The sequence below is a fragment of the Eublepharis macularius genome, chromosome 17, assembly GCF_028583425.1.
Source record: "Eublepharis macularius isolate TG4126 chromosome 17, MPM_Emac_v1.0, whole genome shotgun sequence".
NCBI classification, from domain to species: Eukaryota; Metazoa; Chordata; class Lepidosauria; order Squamata; family Eublepharidae; genus Eublepharis; species Eublepharis macularius.
In genome coordinates, this window is record NC_072806.1 from 14,304,255 (window position 1) to 14,320,160 (window position 15,906).

Consider the following 15,906-nt stretch of genomic DNA (forward strand, 5'->3'; position numbering starts at 1 on the left):
TCAGTGCAATCATTGAATGCCTGAATAGGAATATTATTACGCAGATTTTTGAAAAGAAGCCCAGGCAGTCTCTCTTTACTATACAGTCTGTCATACCCAAAAAATGAAGAAGCAAAAATGCTCTCCATGAAAGGGCTGCTTTATACTTTTCCAACCAAAATCAGATGCCAGGCAGCGGAGAATAAGGGCCAGGCCAAAATTCCCTCTTGCAAGGACATCCTGTTAACGCGCAGCCATGATAGAATCTTGAATGATAGAGTTGGGAGGGAGCTGGGAGTTAGACGGTGGCCACGCCAGCTCACACAGGCCTGCATTCAGACATCACAAGCCTGTGCCAGTTCTCCTTCCCCTCTATTACTTTACTTTTACAACTACCCAAATAAAGGAGCAGCATTTTTCTGAATTAAGTATTTCCTATTCTGCTTTGCCTCAAATAAACCTAATCAAATACACTCCTGCAATTTCGCATTATGTCAGCGTGGTCCTGTGTATAAATCTCCACTACCCCCTCCATCTCTTTGAGCTGGGCAGGTCTCTTTGCCCGAAATTTCTCCATCTGGAAGCGGAGATCAACAATGCCTTCTGAAGTGTTTTGCAAATTAAATGTTGCATATAAACAGAGCTTGTAAACAGCAAGTCAGAACTTGCCTTCAGGAAAAAAGCTTCTGACCAGTAGAAGGCATGTGGTTGTCAACTGAAATAAACGACTAATACAGGTCATACGTGGGCAGAAGGGCTAGCAAAAAATGTGGACTAGTAACTTTTGTAGGCTTGTCTGCAAGGCTGAAGTACAGTAATAATCACTGACTCTGATGGTAATAATCTTGAAGAATGAATGTCATTGGAGTGATGTTTTGTCTTACAAAATCTAGGAAGGCGTGAGGAGTTTCCTCTAGGGCAGGATTCCAGAATCCCACAGGGTTTTCTATCCGTCTATCTTTTTCTCATGAGATGTCACCAATATAGCCATCCCCCCTCTCCTAAACCAAAGTACAAGTCCCTACCAAACCTTAGTTGAAATCTTAGAAGATGACAGTTAGCTAGGGACATGAGTTCCAATAGTGGATGGGAAAAGAACAAGTCCCAGTTTAGCCATAATCGATGACAATAAAACAGAGCACCAATTTACACAACAAAGTCTTTGAACTAAGCCTCCCCCAACTCCTTGGCAAAGCCCACTTTCCAACCTCCTTTCTGCCTAAGCCGAAACAACAATTGGGGGCTTGTTCAAATTGGAGGTCAACACGGACCATTACATTTGGACGCTTGCCTGATCACTGACAAGAAGTAGCTGTCCTACTTTGGCTGCCAGGGGCAAGCAAAACGGGAATCCAGTTTTCACAGGCCAACCTAAGCTGCTTTGGAATATTCACATGGCGCCCAAAGCCCCTGAACCATGTCAACTCTTTCTTTGTTCTGGAGCAGGACCCGGGACATGGGCCTCAGTTAATTGCCAAAGATATCATTTTTCTAAGAAAAAGGAGGCAAAAGAGTCACGTGAATTAGATTTCGGAGGCTGAGGGGACAAAGGGTAAGACTGGCCCAACAATTATCCTCCTGTTACAATAGAGACGCCAACCTCCATATGGGGCTTGGCGTTCTCCTGGAATGACAACTGATCTCCAGACTACAGAGATCAGTTCCTCTGGAGAAAATTACTTCTTTGGAGGGTGGGCTCTGTGGCATTATACTTCCCTCCCCAGGCTCTACTCCCAAATCTCCAGGATTTTCCCAGTCCAGAGTTGGCAAGCCTATGTTAGAACATGTTCAGCAATTCACACATTTCTAGAATGCTGAAGTTCTAGGCTAGAGACATGAAGTTCCAGAAAAAGCCAAAATAAGAACTCTCCCAACTAATATATTGTCTCCCAACTAACTTAACAATGAGGAGAGTGAAAGAAAGATATCTGTCATGAAGAGGGCAACATTCACCAGAAGAGTCAAGGGCCAAGAATTCCAAGTTGAACTTGCAAACGCGGCCAGGCATTTTAAGCAAATCTGCTGTGATTGTTTTATTTTACCTCACAAGAGTCAAAGAACCATTTTTTTTAACCACAGTGTCAACCGTTTCCATTATCAACCTTTATTTATCTTCTGTTTGCCAACAAAAGAGAAAAGAATATGCTTACGATAGCTTCACGCAGGCCTGTAAATCACCACCCTTATTGAGTAAGGGCCATGTGAGTTCATGTGCGGAGGAAAGGAAAAATTTTAAATGGGAAAAGAATAAGTTGTTTAGGATGACTTTGCCATACGTACTCGGGGCACTCTAAACAATGTCTCTCCACTTAACTTTAATTCATAGAAGGAGAAGCAAATATGGAGATGTTCTCTCAAGGTTGTTGTGTCTAAAAGCCAAGGAGGAAGTGTGAATTCAACATAATATTGGGTGGAAGATAAAGTGGTGAATATTGGACTGTGACAATCAGCCACCACCAAATGTAACTATTTAACCAGTACATAGGGTTGCCAGCCTCCAGGTAGTGGCTGGAGATCTCCAAGAATTACAACTGGTCTCCAGGCCACAGAGATCAATTCACCTGGAGAAAATGGCTACTTTGCGGGGTGGACTCTATGGAATTATGCCATGCCAAGTTCTTTCCCTCCTCAAACCCCACTTTCCCCAGGTTTCTCTCCCCAGATCTCCAGGAATTTCCCAACTTGGAGCTGGCAACCCTACCGGTACATCACTGTATATAAAAGTTGCTGGCATGCAATCACCTATGTCCCAGAATTTGAAGGTTTTTTGCCAACTGCCATTTTCTTACCTCATTTTCTACCCCTTTATTAGAGTTTAAAATGTGTTACTATTTGTGTAGCAAAATGTTACTCAACAAAAAAAACCAAGCTTGTAGACAGCTATCCGCTTACTTGTCGATGATGGGGAATGATTACCACAGGCTAGTAAAAGAATATACTAGTACAAGCCATATAAAATGTATAAGAATTTTTTTTTAGGCTGAATGTTTCTTTTTGGACTAGTAAGTTTTGTGGACTTACACGGCAAGGCTGAATGAAATGCACATATTCCTGACACCTCCCTGTGAAAATATACGTTCTAAGTTGGGGAGAAAATGAATTTTAATAGAAATATGTCAGAAATTCCCTGGGTGGCCCATGCCACAGATTATGTGGTGACATGGGCCTTCTTATTCTCTTAACACAAAAGAAAGATGCCTAATCTTCGGTTAAAAGCAGTGCATGTGCTAACCGAGGTACCGGAGTTGCAAGACGAATTTCCCATTAATCCTGCCCCATTTCCACCTCAAGACATAGAAATATGTGTGCTTAAACTATCACTAAGGTGAACGGCTGGTCCCCAGGCAATTCCCTAAATTTACACCCAACTGCTAAATTTATTCCCACAGAGCTGGTGCCAAAAATGAATCTTAATAAATGAGTAATTTGTATACATACTCTTTCCCAAAGCTATCCAAATTGCAACAGATTTGTCCCTATGCAATACAGAACATTACTATTTTACGACGGCAGCAAGACTTTTATACGCACAGAAATGGAAGGTGCAAGAAATACCAACTATTGAAGACTGGATGTATAAATTGCTGTACATGGCGGAAATGGATAAAATGACAAGAAAATTGAGAGATCAGAACTTAGCAGAATTTTTTACTGATTGGGGAAGATTGAAAACATATTTAGAAAAGAAATGGGACGTGAAAGGAGAATTATGGCAATTTGAAAATTATTAGAATGTTTTTTTTTTATTGGAAGAGACAGAATCTTTACCATATGAAGTGAAGTATTAGCTAATTGTGAGCCTAAATTTAAGTGGACTTGGAGTTAATAGATATTGGTAAAATTAATAAAGTAGATATTTTATTTAATTGTTAGCTTAAATTTAAATATATTTGAAGTTAACAGATAGTAATAGATAATAGATTTTAAGTTAATAATAATAGATTCGAAGCTAACAGATAGGGCTTAGTTTAACAAAGCAGAATGTAAATATGATATAATGAGTTACAGAAAAAGGGGATAGATTAGGAATAGATTAAGATATAGGGTTGGAAAGCTGTTGTAAATCCTGAAAAGGGGGGGAGGGAAATGGGGGGGGAAATGATATTGGGATGATATTTGAAAGTGGTATGTATTAATATTCTCACCTAATAAATTTTTTTAAAAAAAATTGCAACAGATTTGTATTTTTTTGAAATAAGGTGGCCGCTCTTTGTGCCCTGGATTCCAAAGTGCAATCTATATTTAAATCTGAATTGCTACATCCAAGCTATTGAGCGTGACCAATGATCAAAATTCATCTAGCAAGTCTGCAAACGGAGGCTATTAATAACTTTCTAATAATAATTTTTAGAAGCTGTTCAGAAAACTGTTATGTGGCAATGTTTGATTGCTTGTGCAAAGTACACATGCAGTTAAATTGTTTTTTGTTTTATGATTGATTGCCATGCCTAGCTCCAAGTTTCCTTGGGAATACATTTTTGGAAGGCTACTAACCTATTTTTAATTGTTGGCGACACTTAAAATTATACCAGCACTTCCTTGCCAGTGTACGGGCCTATATCTATGTGTGCAAACATTAAGTATGTATGTACTGAGGGAACATGTTGTATATTATGCCTTCTGACAGTACAGTGATTATCTAACATGATGATGAGGAAAGCAACACAACTGAGACATCTACAGATAACATAGGACAGTCTACACAATCAAGGGATTTTGCAGGTTTATACAAAATACAGTTGTATAAATTAAGGGGAAAACCTTGACTATACTTCTGCTAAAGAACAGTTGGGATTTCAGTCAAAGGAGGTTGGGAGCAAAAATTGAAAGAAAGAAAGAAAGAAAGAAAGAAAGAAAGAAAGAAAGAAAGAAAGAAAGAAAGAAAGAAAGAAAGAAAGAAAGAAAGAAAGAAAGAAAGAAAGAAAGAAAACCTCAGTAGGTATCCTGAATAAGACATGCTGGAACAGCAAGATGAAAAATTAGGAATGAAAACAAAATCCACGCATCAATTTTGCATAATTGCATACTTGTGCAAATGATATTAACTTGAGAGCCAGAATCCAAAGAGTGTTTTGGGCTTGGGCAACAGGCCTGTGCTAGCCCAGTAGAATATTTTACTAACGTTTAGTTTCTTTGAACAACTGACAATACACACATCATGCAAACAGTACCACAAACCCTCCAAGCAATGCATTTGATGTGGGGGGCTGCTAAACTCAGGGAACTCTTTAGACCATACTGAAAAAAAGGACCCAGCAGCTCCGTCTCAGGAGTGAAGCTTGCAGAGTCTTTAGAGAAGAAATAGAGGGAAGCCTCAGCTGAAACACAAACCCCACACTGCAAAACTGATTTCACTGTCCAAACTCCCCACCAAGAATGTGAAGAGCTGCATTTTATTTCATTTTTGGTCAGATTGCTGACCGCTGCCAGCTAAAGTTGTGACGGATAACTTGGTTTACGGCAGCGGTTTTTCAGTTTTAGAGATTTAAATGAGAGGCTGTAAGAGATGACAGGTCCAAGAATGCTGGGGAGGGCAAGTTTTTGTGGAGAGGTATCGCCTAGCTACAAGGGAGTAGGAGGCACGGCTGGCTGCAGGGAGGGGGGGAGTGGAATGAGAGCATTCCCTAAAAGAGCTGGGGGCGGTTGCCTCATGCCCTTCCCTATTTCACAGATGAAGATACAGCCATCCTTTTATGGTTGCCAAAACTGACTCTTAAAACAATTTTGGAAAGGAAAAGTTGATTCCAATGAAAACTCTGTGGGGCAATGGTACCTCTTTCTTCAGTACTGGAAAAGAATAGCGCTAACCAAAAATGTTAGGCAAGAAGCACTATCTTTGATTTTATTTAAACTGCTTGGATGATTCATCTATTAACCTGTTCCCCTTTGTCTTGTTTTCTTTATCCTCTCTTTTCTGTATGTTGTGCCTGATTTTTTTGTACTTTTTATGTATTGCTAATAAAATTTCTGGACAAAAATAATAGCCTGAAACTCCAGTCCTGGCTTGTGAGTGGGGAGACACAGCGCCATGTTACCAAAACTAGACAACTGGAGCTAGCTCTTCTTGATGCCAGAGGCCAGGCAGAAGAGTTACATAAGGAATCCTTGCCCCATCAGATTGTCTGCTAAAGCAGCCCTGTGCATTGCCAAAGATTTCAGACTCTGTGGGGCAGCGCTGCAGTTAATCCTGTCAGGCTACACAGCTGCCCTGCAATGCACAACAGAGCACACCAAACACTCCCTCAGTAAACATCACCGAGGAAAATAAGTTGTGGTGGACTGTCTTTTAGGGAAGCTCGTCCACCACTTTTGATCTTCCCACTGAAGAAACTTCTGAGGAACCTCAGGATTGCCTGGCGTACAATTTGAAAAACCACAGGCTATTATTCTCTCACTTTGCCCACTGTGAAGAAATTAAACAAGCATAACCACTAAATTGCTACTATAGGCACAATGCTATATTCGCAGCACTTCTCACTGAAAGCCTCAGACCCAACAAAAGTCCTTATGAATGTGTCCTGCTGCCAAAAAGGGTTGTCAGAACGGGGGGTGGGGGGATCTTGATGTTCATACTTCCCGATTTAGCTTCTGTCAAAGCAGGCAGAACCTGTCCCCCGCTGCCTTCCTTTTTCTAATCTCAAAGGCACACTTGCAGCTATAGGAATCTGGCAAAGGTTAACAGAAAACCTCACACAACAGCAACATTGGCATTGTCCATCATGCTGCCATTCAAAAAAATGAAGAGAAAAGATAGCCACAGTTTAGCAGTCTGCCAAAATAAGAGAATCTGGATCTATCAAAAAGGTACACTCTATACTTTGCTCATCCATGTTTATACCTTTGAGAATTGGGATTTGGACACATTTAATAAGCAGCCATCCCTCCATGTTTCACTGTTTTGATGATGAAGAGTTGGTTTCATATCCTGCCCTTCAGTACCCGAAGGACTCTCGGAGCAGCTTACAATCACCTTCCCTTCCTCTCCCCACAACCCACCCTGTGAGGTGGGTGGGGCTGAGAGAACTCTGAGAGAGTTGTGACTGACCCAAGGTCACCCAGCTGGCTTCAAGTGGAGGAGTGGGGAATCAAACCCGGCTCTCCAGATTACAGTCCTGCTGCTCTTAACCACTACATCAAACTGGCTCTCTCTGATATTCGTCACTTTTCAAAAACAGTTGTCTATACCTGCGTTAATTTCTGCTGTGAAGTATTTCACATCTTTATGGTTTATACTGGCATTGTAGCTACCACTGTCTTGTGGGCCCAGCTTTGGTAATCCACATGCGTCATGGCACAGACAGCCATGTGGTTGGGACATAGAAGCTACAGCTTTGTCTTCTGTTGGAGGAATCCACACAGTAGCCATACCTGACAGAGAATACGGAGGAGACACAGGCAATTTCATTCTCCTCAGAGCAAACTAGAGAGTGGGTCAGCTATCATCATTGCTGAGCATGGCAAGGAAATCCAACTAGACGCTGGTGGCAGCGTCTCAGAAAGCAATGTTACCTTTTCTTAGTTGAATTTCTTTCTACCTGCATGACAGTTTTCTTCTTGGAAACAAAAATTTCCCTTCCAGACTTGGGTTTCCAAACATATTTTATGTACAAAAAGTGCATACTCCATAAGAATGTGGCCCAGTGGTATAGAGGTTGGACTAGGATCTAACAGACTCAAGGTCCAATCCCCACACCGCTATGGAAGTTTGCTAGGTAACTTTGTGCTAGTCACACACTTTCAGCCTAGCCTACCTCACAGAGTGGTTGTTGTGAGGATAAAATGGAGAAGGGGAAAACAAAGCCGTAAGCCCATTTGGGTCCCTGTTGGGAAGAAAAATCGGGTATAAATATCTGAATAAATAAGTAACAAAGAAGTGGCTTGTTCAACCCACAGCTTTCATCAACAATGCTAGGCAATTTTACTGGTAAGTACCATTAAACTGTGTAGGACTTACTCCTGAGTAAACATACTGAGAAATCAGCTGCACAGCCTTCAATGGCCATCTATGAGGCCCGAGGTCCTGGCCCCAGACTTTGCCAAGCCCAAGAGCATCCTGTTTGTTATATTTTAAACAAAATTACTGATTTTAAATTGATTTACACCACATGAGCATAGATCCAGAGGAGCTAGCTGTGTTAGTCTGTAGTGGCAAAATAGTAAAGAGTCTAGTAGCACCTTTAAGGCTAACCAACTTTATTGTAGCATAAGCTTTTGAGAGCCGCAGCTCTCTTCGTCAGATGCATCTGACGAAGAGAGCTGCGGCTCTCAAAAGCTTATGCTACAATAAAGTTGGTTAGTCTTAAAGGTGCTACTGGACTCTTTACTATTTTACACCACATGGGAAGCCAAACTTTGGCTGGAAAAAATGGGATTAAAAATACAATGCAATATCTGAAATTATGTTCCATTCTTGTTCACCCTCCTAGTTTAAATGCTTCAGAAACCAAGGTAACCACTGTGTTAACAGGAAAGCACGAAGTATGATGCATTGTAACTGGAAGGGGTAGTCTTTAGTCAAGATGACATAGAGCAGCCCATGAGTAGACACAGACGTGTACAGTTCTATTTCCTACAGTGGCCAGCAAGCCAAACAAGAGAGAGATGGGTGCAAGGGAGGTAATATTTCTCTGCATTACTGCTCGGTGCCCCCTCTAAAGATGGTTTGCTTCATGCATTGCCATCTTCCCAGTAACAGAAACAATATTTATTTATTTGCTTCAATTTATACTCCGCCCTCCCCACACCAGCAGACTCAGGGAGGATTACACTTCATAAACATTCCATTAAACTTACATTTCAGAAACATTTAAAACCACAAATAGATACAATATAAATATTTAAAGATAGCAAAGCAAGGACCGGGGAGAGGGGTGGCTTCCTTTCTTCTCTCTCCTTTCTTAGTTTGTCCAAGCAGCTTGCAGCCTCTTGCTCTCTTTCGATTTGCATGTGAGTAGACTGGGGGAGAGAGAAGGAAGGAAGCCTCCACCGCTCCACTTGTTTAAATGGGTTTGGGTGTGGGTGTGGGTAACAGCATGTATGCCTCCGGAGATGTGTGTGTGGTGCCCTCAAGTCAGAATTGACTTATGGCAACCCCTGGTGGGGTTTTCATGGCAAGAAACTATCAGATGTGGTTTGCCATTGCCTGCCTCTACAACCTTAGTCTTCGTTGGAGGTCTCCCATCCAATCACTAACCAAGGTCAACACAGCTTCTGAGATCTGACAAGATCAGGCTTACCTGGGCTATCCAGGTCAGGGCATTTCCAGAGATAAGAAGGTGCAAAATGTTTTAAAGTCAGGTGACTTTAAAGTCACCTGACTTGGGGGAACTACTGGAACGGCGTTCTGGTACGTTCCCCCTCGAAATGAGCCCTGCCAGCTGGAGGTGAGAAGGAGGGAAATCATTGCAAACATGGCAGCTGTACTGGTCCCAGGCTCTATTCAGAGATGGTGAGTGAACCTAAGAGCAACTGTGCCAAATAGCACAAGGATTTCAGGGATCTGTCATCTCCTGTTTGGCAACCCTGGTTCTGGCACCAAAGTTTCTCCCGGTACCTGGCATCTCTGAAGTGGAGAGCAGCTAATCTGCCTGTATCATGTTGATTCCTGTTTCCTGCCTGGACCAGCCCCAGGAAATACACAAAGAGAAGCAAATGATTTCTGACCTTACTTTGGCCCAGGTGTGGCTATATGTGTCGCAACGCATCATCAACCCATAGGATGATGTTGTTTTAGCTCACCTGACCAGCTTACGTAAAAACAAATGTTAAGTCATCTGTGCACATTATAAATCACCTATTGAGGCACAGAAGTTGGCCAGGATGAAGAATATAAAATTTATCTTCTGAATTAGCTTGAATTAGAGCAAAGTCCAATTCAGTGTACTCTGAGGGAGCTGCTAGTGTGTCAAGAAATGATCTATTTTGAACACTCTGCTGAACCCACAGTAACCATTTGCAGAAGAGGTTGTCTGGTGCCTCTCTACAAGACTCTGTTTTGGTCTTGCCAGTCTCTGATGGGGGATGAGTAGTTCTGTTGCATTTCTGCCTTGGTTGCAATCAAATTATTCCCACCTCCCTCTCTCAGAACATCATTCATTTACTCCAAGTGCAAAGAACCATCAGATTTAACTGTCCTGAAAGGAGGTTGCCCATTACAACTCTGCATGAGTCCCTGCTCTATGCTTGCCAATTAGGAGGCATGTGAAGAACTGTGCATCATATAGAAACAGAAGAGGTGGATTCTTCTGAGGATGGACTCCCCCCCTCATGCTATTACATTTCTTGTATTTAAGACTCAAGTCTGTCTCTAACTTTCATTGGGAAGCTTTTGTCCTGGCTCTGGAAACTTACAAACAGAACACAATATGGTAGCTTTCCCAGAATCTAGTTGGCTTGGATCTCAGTACAAGTCTTCCTTAAGTGGCGGGGCCAAGTCAGTCTTGCTTCCCCAGTTTACAACTTATAAAGTGTCAAAGAACACAAACTTGATCAGGAATATCAAGTGACAAAAATCAAATGTTTACCAAAAAAATTTAACCTAATAGGAATCCAATTCCACAGCCAGAACTGTTTAAAAGAGACTTGCCATGGATTCACAAAGGGTAACATTGGCGTTTTTGCCTCTCTGAACCTTAGTTTTCCCACCTGTAAACTTGGCATAATAAGCACAGGCTGTTATCTAGGCAATAGTGGTACGCTTGAAAGACTGACAGTTTATTTATTGAATCCCGCCTGTAACTGCCAAGTTTTGATTACAAAAATTCTGGCATTTGGGTGGGGCACAGCAGAGGTGGAGCCAGAATCAGGACATGGGCAGGGCCACAGAGGGAGGGGGAGGCAAGAACCTTTCCCACAGCTGACACTGGCGGACTGCCATGGTGTTCAGCCACTGCCCCTATCAGCTTGAGCTGAACAGGGCTTCTATGGGTCAGTTTGAAAAGAATCCTACAAAGGCACCCCGGAGTCTAACATGCATGTGAAACGATGCACTGGGAATAAACTCAGCAATCTGCCTTCCTACACATGCACCAGCTACACATTTTAATCACATGTCCTAATGAAAACGTTCTCTCTTTTGTTTGAATTCCAACTTCATATTTTTATTTTTTTTAAAAAACCCTATAGCAATCAGGCTCTCTCATCCTGACTTTTACATCATAATATTTTGGCAACAACACGTGTTGATTTTTTAAAAAGTGTAAAACCACTTCAGATGCTGAGAAGGCACTACACAATTTCTTTTTTAAAAAATAAACAGGCCCAAAGACAAAAAGCCGGAAGGAGTGAGGTTTTTCCCCCTGGTCTGTTGACAATATGAATCCTTAATTCGTCATCCCCGCTACAGACACCACCACCCAGTCTGTTTCCTATGCCTATGACTAAGTCCTTTCAAAGCTCCGACTTCAGTTTAAGGAGCAGAGGGATAGCCATCTTTTCTACTAAAAAGCAAAACTTTTTCTAGTCTTTTTAATTTTAGGAGCTTTCAAGGATTTCTCCCCAGACCCCTCCCGTATTATTCCACGGGATGTAAATTCTCCCTGTTTGCCAGAAGCAATTGTATGTCATTTATACAATTGTGCAAAGTGATTGGCGGCTTCACTGTACTTTGGTCCTGCACAGCAACCGGAGGTCACAATTATGCCCACTTTACAGAAGGGGAAAACAGAGGCCAGGAAATGACAGCCTGGCCTAGGTCGTCCAAGGGATGTAGATGTGACTTCAACCCACGTGGTCTGGGCTCGGCTGAAAGTCACCAGCCATGCTAGGCCATTAATGGCTCAGTGATACAGTGACTCTAAAAGGACCAGTGGACAAGAGGCTGCTGGATGCTTTCTGCTGGTGGCCAGCAAAACTGTGGCATAAGGATGCTACATGCTCTTTCAAAGCATAGCATGATGAATGCTGAAAACGTTCTGTATACCAGCGCAGCTACATATAATGAAAGAAAAATTTTGCTAGGGGGCAAGTGGTCAATGGGCATGGATACTGGATTGCATTCTCTGTGCCACAAATTCTCATCAAGCAGGAAGCTAATATTCAATGCAGACTGATAATAGTGTGGGTGCGAGCCTGGCACTGCCTGCCAGGCAACTAGCGAGGCTTCCTGTTTCTCTTCCCCAGACTTATTTCTTACCACTCCATCACAGTGCAGACAGGAGCAGAGTTTTAATTCAGAAACCAAAATGTGGTCACCATAGCAGCCTGCAAAGGTGGGGTGGGGGTTCCACAAGCAAACAGGACCAAAAGTCAGCAACATGGCAGAACTGAAGTATAATCATTCACCCCTTCTCTAGACTTCCCCTTGCAATTGGCCAATATTCTTATGTTCCCAGAGACCCTCCATTCATGTTGCTCTAATACATTCAATCTTCAGTCTTTTCAGACCCGGGGCCCACTGACTGCAAGCATGTGACGACAGAACTGCAAGAGACAGATCAGCCCTGAGGTCTCTTTCCTTGAAGGTTTCCCACAGAAAGGCTGAAAAGAAATATTATGGATGGGGGTAGGTCTAGTGGACCTCACTGGATACCCCTCCCGTTATATAGCTTTGAGACGAGATTTACTGAAAACTCAAGTAGAATATTCTGATGCCAAAACTGGGCAGAATTTCAGCACTGCGAGGGTGGAAAGAGATCGCTTGCAGAATAAACAAAGCTTGGCACTGGCTAGAAATTGTCAAGGTGCAACATGGGACAGGGAAAGCCAACAATCCGCCTATTTATTGTTGTGTAATAGCTATTTACCACAATCACATGTCTGGGGCTTTGCAAAGACGTAAAAAGACACAGCTGGCCTCTCCTGACAAAGCTTATGATGCTGGATTAGACCATGCTGAGAGAGGGCCAACATGGCTTAGATTGCGCTGCAAACCTGGGAGGCACCCATTCAAATTTTGCTTCTTCAGGAGTGGCTTCAGGCATACTACAGTCTACCTACAATATGGAGGATCCTGTCCCACCCTTCAGGGCTGTTGCAATTAGTGAGATAACATATCAGAAGCATTGGAATATGCACTTGGAAGTGAGCTATGCATGTTAATTATTATGACTGCAATTGCTTGCTATTTGCCTTGCTAATAAAACTTAGCCAAACCACAAAACCAGACCTGGGAATGGGAGACAAAATCAACAAAACCAATTTAAAACATGTTCATTTGGAAGCAAGTGCCACTGATTTCATTGCAAACCAGTATGCGGGTGGATTTACTCTCCCCAGCATCACAAATGAGCGATTACTTGTGCACTGACCCAATGGTGCAAACGGAAAGGAACCCGATTGTGTGGCCCAGTACAGAAGATGTTGCACTTGCTGAAAAATCTTGCTGAAAACATGAAGGCAAGGGAGCCCTCTACACAACGGACCCCTTTCCACAGCTAAATCCTTTCCCATGTAGGAAAGGCAATATAGCAAGCTTTCAAGGTACACAGTATGCTTCTTTATAATAGCACTGCTAGTGTTTATAGCACTTTACACAGATTGTCCTGTAAATTCCAGGCACTGAAAACAGGTTGCTTATCTGAGCAGGATCACGTTGGCCTCAATAATCAGGCAGGTTTTTTTAAAGGATAATTTAACTTATCAAAAACATCCTCAATAAATGCGCAGAATACGTCCTGAGGTTTAGCACCCTCTCTTCTGCAAAGCAACCGCATGGCACATTCTGGAGTTCCTCAGCAGAGAGAACAATGTGGAAAAGGCCGGAAGTTTAATTTCCTGAAGGCAGTGGCTTTCAAACACCCACTGGAAACCCAAGCCGTATTCATTTCTGGGTTTTTAAAATTCTTTAAAAAATATTTAAAATCTTGCTATTTCTGCCCCAAGGCGACTGATCACAAACGAAAACAGGCAGCCATAAAGCACGTCGAAAGCCAACAAAAGACCATTTTTCCCCCACTGGCGATTGAGGGAATAGGACTTTAAATGGCCAAAAATGGTATGCCAGGAATTGTGGGACCAGTATGAACAAAAACCACAAGGGACGAGGATAAGAAGAGGACAAAAAGCTGGCAGGATCCAGCTGGCTAAAAACTAGCAGGAAACATTAGAGACAGCTTCTGTGGTCTTTTCTCTGTCTCATTTTCCACTGTGCAAAGTATTACATATTACACACATGTACACAAAAACCCACAGTGATTTTAGATCTTTTAGAAACTGCCCCGGATTCAAGCATCTTGCTGAGCAAAAGGCAGTATCTATCCACCCCAACAGTGGTGACATTTATTCAGTCATCACTTTGTCTTGTAGAGCAAACATGCTTATTCCCCACCCAAGTGTTTCACATACATTAAATAAACTCAGCAACAACCTTGTAAGGTAGGCCAATATCACTGCCAAATTAGGGAACAGTTGAGGAAGAATAGAGGCTTCTTCAAGGCAACCTGTCGGGCTGAAGACTTGCAAACCCTTGGGCTATCGAGGTTAGAATTGTCTACTTGCAGCAGTTCTCCAGCGTCTCGGGCAGAGGTCTGTCATCCCACCTCCTACCTGATCCTTTTAACTGGAGATGCCGGGATTGAACCTGGGCCATCCTGCCTGCAAAGCAGAGTCTCTTCTTCTGAGCCACTGCCCCACCCCCAGGTTCCAAACTGAGGGATTTCTTACTTCTAACATTACAACATTCTACACATTTAGTGGCTGTTACCAGAGCTGCAAATTATATGCAGAGAAGAGCATCTTCATTTTAAAAATGGTCGTGTGGCAAACCTAATGAAAATTAACTATGAAAAAAAATATCTCCCCCCCACAATTTTCTTTTCATACTAAGCAGAGCAAAGGAAACAAGAAATCAGAGATTTTGGGAATAACAATAACTGTACTTCTATACTACTCTTCTAGCCAGATTAGTGCCCCACTCAAAGCAGTGAACAAAGTCAGTGTCATTATTATCCCCACAATACAGCTGGGGTTTATCCAAGGCCACCTACTGAGCTCATGGCAGTAGCAGGATTCAAACCAGCAGGGTGCTGATTCGCAGTCCAACCGTTTAACCACTATGCTACAGCACTCTTCTCCCACATCTCCCATGGAAATTAACCCTCTCCTTCATCTGAATGTAGGAGAGCACTCCTTGTTACAAATCCCAACCCTTCTGTATCTGCAGATTACACCCTGTGCTGAGCACTGCCTTGGTACATTCCCCTGCCCCAAACTGGACTCCTCCACCCCCTGACCTCAGATCTCAGGCTTTCAGGGGCTTGTCCTGCACACCCAATCAGGATCAAGACCTTGCATGGAGTCACGCCTCCCCCCTCTAAGCCGGAGCATCATGTTCAACTTTCGCCTACTCTTGGCGGACTCCCTCTCCCTGCCTGCTGCCAAGGGCAGTCACAAGGGAGGAGCTGCCCAACACATGTCAGTAACTCCCTTCCCAACAGAGAGACAGGCAGGGAAAAGGAACCCGCTGCGCATTAGCAAGCTGGTGGTGTGATGCTCATATTTTAATTTGGCAAGCAGCCAGCGGGAGCTGATTCCGATTGGAAAAAGTCAAGCCTCCCATTAGAAGTGCAGCAAAAATACTAAAAATTTCCACCACATCTCTTTCTGGGCTTCCCCTGGGCCAGATTTCCCCACAAAATTCAGGAAGTTCAGGAGAACTATTAAGTGAAGGAAATGAAAAATAGCCATTTGCCTTCCAGATAGCAGTTCAGTGAGATCGTCAAAGGAACAGTGAAGTTCTCTTGGATCAGTAACTGTCTTTCAGCCAGCAGGCAAACTTTAGGGGTCACACAAGATTCTTCCTCAGATATCCCGGCAGATGATATATAGTTTCAAATGATCCTCACCTTCACATTCCTATTGCATTCTGGCCACAAATCTCAGCACAAGGAGCTGCCTTGAGCAATGTATTAAGCTAACATTTGAGAATTGGGATTTGGGAAGGGGATGCCTTTGGAGGTCATAATTAAATACATTCTGTACCAGGGTGTT

The 15,906-nt window shown here is 42.8% G+C and overlaps 1 protein-coding gene across 2 annotated transcripts in view; it reads right to left on the bottom strand.

The window, feature by feature from the left end:
• SLC2A1 (solute carrier family 2 member 1) overlaps positions 1–15,906 on the bottom strand; it is a 46,869-nt gene that overhangs the window by 19,263 nt on the left and 11,700 nt on the right. The gene's annotated exons all lie outside the window — the stretch shown is intronic.